At 45.0% G+C, this 6,359-nt stretch overlaps 1 protein-coding gene across 6 annotated transcripts in view; it reads right to left on the bottom strand.

Annotated features, from left to right (window-relative positions):
- Positions 1-4,693, bottom strand: part of MARCHF1 (membrane associated ring-CH-type finger 1) — a 261,023-nt gene extending 256,330 nt beyond the window's left edge. For all 6 annotated transcript variants that reach the window (XM_052778488.1, XM_052778476.1, XM_052778493.1 and 3 more), the window contains exon 1: positions 4,565-4,693. The gene's annotated coding sequence lies outside the window, so the exon portion shown is untranslated. The remainder of the gene's footprint in view (positions 1-4,564) is intronic.
- Between the last annotated feature and the right edge of the window lie 1,666 nt (positions 4,694-6,359).

The following is a 6,359-nucleotide window of genomic DNA, read 5'->3' on the forward strand; positions in this document are numbered from 1 at the left end:
CTGAGCTAAGGTTTCATGTTGTGCTGTACTTCCCACCACCATCCCAGGGCAGGCATGCTCACATGTCATAGGGACAGACAGACATAGATGGGTCAGTTCTTGAAGACATTCTTGTGAATAAATCTGGCAACAGACACGCAAAATTAATGGGACAAAATTCAGGCAGGAACATTATAACTCTTCCTACACACAAGCTACCAGAAATGCTGTCGATGCCTTGAATGCCACACTCCTTGTGCAAAAACATTCATTTCGTAAGATTATAAGAGAGCTATAAATATAGTATCATCTTCACTGTAAAATCAGAAACCTTGTTTTTCAATAGTCACCTAGTCTGAAATTAACTTTATACCCTTCTGCAGCTCAGCACTGCCAAAACCTCGCACAATAAAGTACAAGACCTATCCTGTACACCTGTCCCACAACCCACAGGATAGCACTGTGGCAGTACAATTGCCCAAAGCACCTTTAATGCCTTTGCATCCCAAAAACCATTCGGTAGAAGGAACTACATGAAGTTACAAGTAGCGTTGAAATACCCTAGAGAGCTGTGAAACGACATGCACTATTGCAATACTATCAAACTCATTACTATTTCCAAATTGTGTAACTCTAACTAATAAGATTTACGTTTCAGCGTATGCCTGATTGCCAATGAATTTGGAAAAAAAGGCAGTGAACCATCAAGATGGCTACACAAAACAAGGTAAAGTAATTTTACCATTTCATATTGCTTTGACTATATCATATAGTCTACTTTTTCAGATGTGTTTATTTCTCTTTCTTGAAGAACCTGATATAAACTGCTGTAATACCACACACCTACCTGGAAGAAAATGCCCTTTTCAATTACCAATGATTTGGAAAAATATTATCCAGAAGAAAAGATGTCCTTTTTTTGGCCTGTGATCACTCTGCTCACTTTAAAGGAGTGCACCTCATTAACCCTGATAATTAACAAGGTTATTCTCATCACATAAAAGGTTTAAGTTCCTCTATTAAATCGTTATTTGAATTTGCACTGCTATTAAGATGATGAGGCTATTCTGGATTTAATTTCACATAACAAGATGTTTCCCTTTAAAGATCCTAATTTTTTTCAAGTCAAGGTATATAATTCCATTGTCATGTACGCTACATGACAGTGAATCTACTAGATTAAGGAATGGATAATATACATACAGAAACAAAACAAAATTAAAGTTAAAAACCTAAAAGGGGTAAGGCAGCAATGCAAAAAGGCAGCAAAAATAGAAAACAGGCATCTGACAGCAGCATGGCCAAGGCAGCAGAACCCAGTGATAACTGGAAAAGGAGAAAAGGACCAAAAGCACAAGGAGATATAAACAGCTTCTGAAAAGACTACCAGCAGATGTTATCAGCTTCTAGCTGGACCATTCCAGTGAGACTCCGCAGGCTACAGAGAAACTTTCAATTCCCACGCTCTTCACACTGGAAGCGTAGTAGTGCATATTTGGGGAATTTTGTTCCTAGATCACATGTAAGGTTGCCCAGGACAGTCTAGCTAATAAAATCTTTTAAAAATCCAATAAATGCTTTAAATTTTGCATGTAGGTGTTCCTAGTACATGAACTTGCTTCTTCCACAAGAGAAAAGTCAGTTGTCTGAAGCCAGACAGTTATTCTGAGGATATTAAAAACAGTTAACTGCAGCAGTCACATATAGAAATTCCACATCAAATATAAAAACCAAGATGACAGTTTATCTCATTATCCATACTGACATCATATTAGTTGACGTGAGCTGTAGTTAACAAACATACGGAATCATCATAGTCACATTCACTTAGAGATTTAATTATATAGGTTTCATTGGCAGCATACCTGACATCAGAGCATTCAAGCGCCTTGAATGTAAGCATCTAGAGACATCAAATTAACACCCAAGGCTTTGCAAAGAAGTTTCTCTTGCATAGAATTAAGTCACTATATAATAATAACAACAACAACAATAATAATTTTTAAAATCCTTTAAACGTTGGAACAGACAAGAGAAATTTCCGTCACGACATGAGGATTACCACAGCTCTGACTGGGTCGAACATTGAAATGAAGCAAGTTCACAGCGTTAAGGTCAGCTGTCAGTCCCATATGGGAGACTTTCAAGCACTACTAGTTTGACCCATCCATGCACCTTAAAAGGGTGTCATTCATTTAGCGTGCATCTTCCAGAAAAGTTCATTTTTTGTATTTTAAAGCACCCACTGCTAAATCTTGTCACAAGTGCTTAGCAGTGTGAGAAAAACATTAAACTCTTCCCAGGAAGAGTGTCAAGAGTGCTGTGAAATATTCAGAATAGACCCACTATGCAAGTCTAATCAACACAACTCCTCCCTTGGGAAATATCAATTTGCAAATCTCTCAAACACCTAAAAAGGGTAAGAAAGTTGTTAAAAATATAGCAGGGTAGTCATGAATGAGCCATACACTGAATTTTCTGTTTAAAGTCTAAAGCAAGTAAACATTCTTCAGCAGAATGAAGACAGAAGTATGCACATGAGATTAATAAAGGAGGTAATGGAGGGCAATATTTAATCATCGTGACAGCTTTATGTAAGTTTGGATGAGACTTTTGGTCAGGAAAATCAGACACTAACAGAGTTTTTAGTATTATTAGGAAGCATCATCACTGTGTCTCCAAACACACCCTTATGTGTGGTTTGAACATTGGGAAATGCACCTGAATGCTCACAGGTTATCCAGTGCTATCTTTATTAGGTAATACATTCCAGTTTTCCTTTTCAAATTGTGGTTTTCCAGTTGAAACCAATGCCCCATGAACAGCAAACCTGTAAGTTTCATTGCCATTAATTAGTTTCCTTCCTCACTCTAACACAAGATGCACACAACACGCATCTTCTCACCCCCCACACCCAGCAGAGTCAGGGACAGAACCCCAAACAGAAGGGTTTGTTTTTCAACATGAAGTTCAAAGAGCTTAAAATTACCTTTTTTTTTTTTATTTTCTTTTTTAAACAAACATTGAAAATAACCAGAGTGGCTTGGCATTGCTTTAATCAGTTTAAACTTGAAGACAGGAACTCTAATTAAAATCTGGAACTCTAGCTGTAAGAAACAGCTAATTAGTTCCCAACTTTTTAATGGAGTACTGTGGCAGCGTCCATATTAGCTGTTCAGTATTAAAAAGGAAATGTTCTGCAAGATAAGCTCATTCTCTCAGGCAGCGCATCAGTTTGTATGTTTACTTCAATCCATGCCACTGTCACAGGGACTTAAGAAAGCACACTACAAAAACTATCCGATTTGCAGATCTCCATACACAGTAAGATAACTGAACTTTGCAGCATTTCAAACACAGAAGGAGAAATGCAAGGTGGTTCACTACCGTTGTAACCTATGTTACCATCAGGCAATGAAGACAATTTAAATTGCACTGAAGTAAAAGGTTGCGTTTCCCTCCTTTCAATTCGTTCCTGACCACAACTTGCAAATACAAGAAAGAAGAAGATGGGGGAAGAGTTGAGAGAAGGCATTTTAACGCTTGTGCTCCCCAGAAGCCTGGGCAAAATACATGGGATAGGGGAAAAGTGAGGAGAACTGCCGGATTAAGAGGAACCTTGGCTAGACAGTCACAGCAAGGCGTGCTGACAGCAGTGGAAACCTGAACGCCTTCATTCACGTTTCCACTGCTTTTAGCGTCCCATTTTATAAGGGCTGGTACTTCTATCCCCCTTCCCACACACAGAGCATCAACTGGGAAACAAATAACTAAATAAATAAATAAATAATCGCATGCTGAAAAATTGATTACAAACAAAAGGCAAGTTCGCCCACGTCCCCAGGGCAGGTTTTCCTAACCCAGGTCTCCTCCTGTTACCAAGTGGCTCCACGCCACGCTTACTCCGAAAACCCTTAACGTTAAGGCAGGACTTCTCCCGGCGCTGAGCAGTGCGCTGGGGAAGGGCTGCGGGGAGGGCAGGGCAGGGCAGGGGAGGACAGAGCAGGGCGGGCGAGGGCGCTGCCCGCGGCCGCACCGGCTCCCCGGCGCAGCTGCTTCCTCCCGGGCTCCGTCTCCGACTTGGGGCAAGGGGGTGGAAGAGGAAGAGAAACTCCCTTGGGTTATTTCTCCCAGCAGCGTACGGGCTGGAGGCTGAGGGAGCAGGGCAGCCGGGGCCGCTGCTCCGTACCGGCGACTGTCCAAGTGCCGGCCCGACCGAAGGATGAAAGTACCGGCGAGCCGACGGAAACCCTCGCCCTGTGCCTGCCCGCACCCGCCACCGGCCGGGAGGGAGGGAACAGCAGCAGGAACCCGCGCAGGTGCCCTGATGCGCTTCTCCCCCAAAAGCCAAACCAACAACAACAACAACAAAAACAAAAAAAAAAACAAAACAGACGAACAAAAAACCCACAAAAAAAACCCAAAAAACAAAAAAAAAACGGAAAAAACCCCCAACCCCCCCTCCCCAAAAAAAGGCAGCACCCAGGACCCGGCAGGTGCCCCGCCGCCCGCCCCACCCCGCCGGGTCGGGTCGGGTCGGGTCAGGTCGGGCCGGGCCGGGCCGTGCTGCCCCCCGCCCACTCACCAGCGGCGGGCCGAGGTGCCTCAGGGAGCCGGCTGCCGGGGCGGCGGGGCCGGCTGCCTGCCGGGCTGCGCCCTCCGCCCCATCCCGCCGCCCGAGCAGCCGCCAGCCCGGCGCGCCGCTCCCGCCCCGTCCCGCCTCCCCACGCCCCCGCCCGCCGCCCCGCCCCCATGATGTCATCCCGCGGAGCCGCCCCGCCCGGCGCCCGCCCCGCCGAGCCCGGGGCAGGGGCAGGGGCCGGGGCCGGGGTCGGGGCCGGGACTCCCCACCGGGGGATGGCGGGCAGCGCTGTGTCGGGAGGGGTGGCTGCCCGCGGCGGCCGTTCGCATGGAAACACCGACGTGGGAAACACGGGAACAGCGTTGTGGTCAGGGCGTTTCACGCCAGAGGATTCGCCCCCCCCCGCCCTCACCCGGGTTCTGCTTTTCCCGTGAAAGAGCCTTGGAAATCCCTTTGTTGGAAGTGTAGAAATGCTGCGTGGAATCCCTGGGCGAGGAAAGGCAGGTTGCTTTCTCTTTGCGTGAAAAACCGGAGTGGTCGCCTGGATTCTCCCCTTGCCCTCAGAGAGCTGCGCAGCAATGGCATCTCTCAGCCATTAGTTCAACACGGGCAGGAATTGGGCGGGGGGCGGGGGGGGGGGCGACCGGCGACATGACAACATGCAGCTCCATTGCTTAGACTCCAGGTTGTGTAGTTATTCTCGTGTCACGGCTGAAAATAAGTCTGACTTAGCTTAACAAACTAACGTCCTGAGGCAGTGTGGTCAGGTAGGGGTCCAGAGTGGAGAGACAAAGTAAAATAAAATGAAAAACCTACCTTAGACTAAATATCCAGGAGCACGACGACACGTCTGCTAGTTACATATATTGATAAAGGCTTCATCACCAGAATAAAATGTTCCAGGCTGATTTAAATTATGCCTCTATGGTCTTAGGAGACAGAAAGAGTAGAAAGAGGACATGCAGACTTTTTTTTTTTTTTTTTAAATTGTGCTCAATTGACAGGTCTAGAAATTAAAGAAAACATCGGTCTGTGCTGCTGCGTGGAAGGAGCGGTAGTACAAGCCTCAGGCTTCTTCAAAGTCCACTGAAAAGATGGAGATCTGTCAAGTCCTGTTGCCATAAGGGCAAGTGTCTAAACAAGCATCACCTTCATCATCATGAAAACATTAAGCAGGTACCTGTGTATTATGAGGCCTGCTCAAGTAGATTAAACTATTATTTCTCATATTTTTCTGGGTCCTGGGATCTGACCCAAAGATCAAAACATGAGAGGTTTTCTGAAGCTATATCTGCTTGTTATATATTTCTTCTCCTTTTCTGATAAATAGTAAAAAGGAAATAAAGCTGTTCAAAATTCTCCTCTCACCTTCTGGCACTAGCTTAAAAATTCTTTTAATTCTCAGCTATATGCAGGTACATTTTCACTCATGCTTGCAATTTTTACCTTACCTTATTTATCTTTTTTGTCTTATTGGAGATTTCACCTACTCAGATTTGTAACAGCAATTTTTATACCCTGAAAATATAATTGAAAATGGAGCTACATCAGCCTCAATTATTGCTGCTCTGTTTCACCATTTTAACACACTTGCATGGCTGCTCCCCGCATCAAAATACATCCCTTCCTCCCTTCCAAAGAAAGTATTTGGGTGTTAAATTGCTTCCTGTTATCTGCAGAATGATTTTTTTAAAAACTCGATCAGTAAGAACATACGTGCAGGAATGAGGACTCTCCTTCTAAAAAAGCCTTCCTCCCACCTGGGATCCTGAAGCCCTGGGCAGAGGCAGTAGTATGA

The sequence above is a fragment of the Harpia harpyja genome, chromosome 2 (assembly GCF_026419915.1).
Source record: "Harpia harpyja isolate bHarHar1 chromosome 2, bHarHar1 primary haplotype, whole genome shotgun sequence".
Taxonomy (NCBI): domain Eukaryota; kingdom Metazoa; phylum Chordata; class Aves; order Accipitriformes; family Accipitridae; genus Harpia; species Harpia harpyja.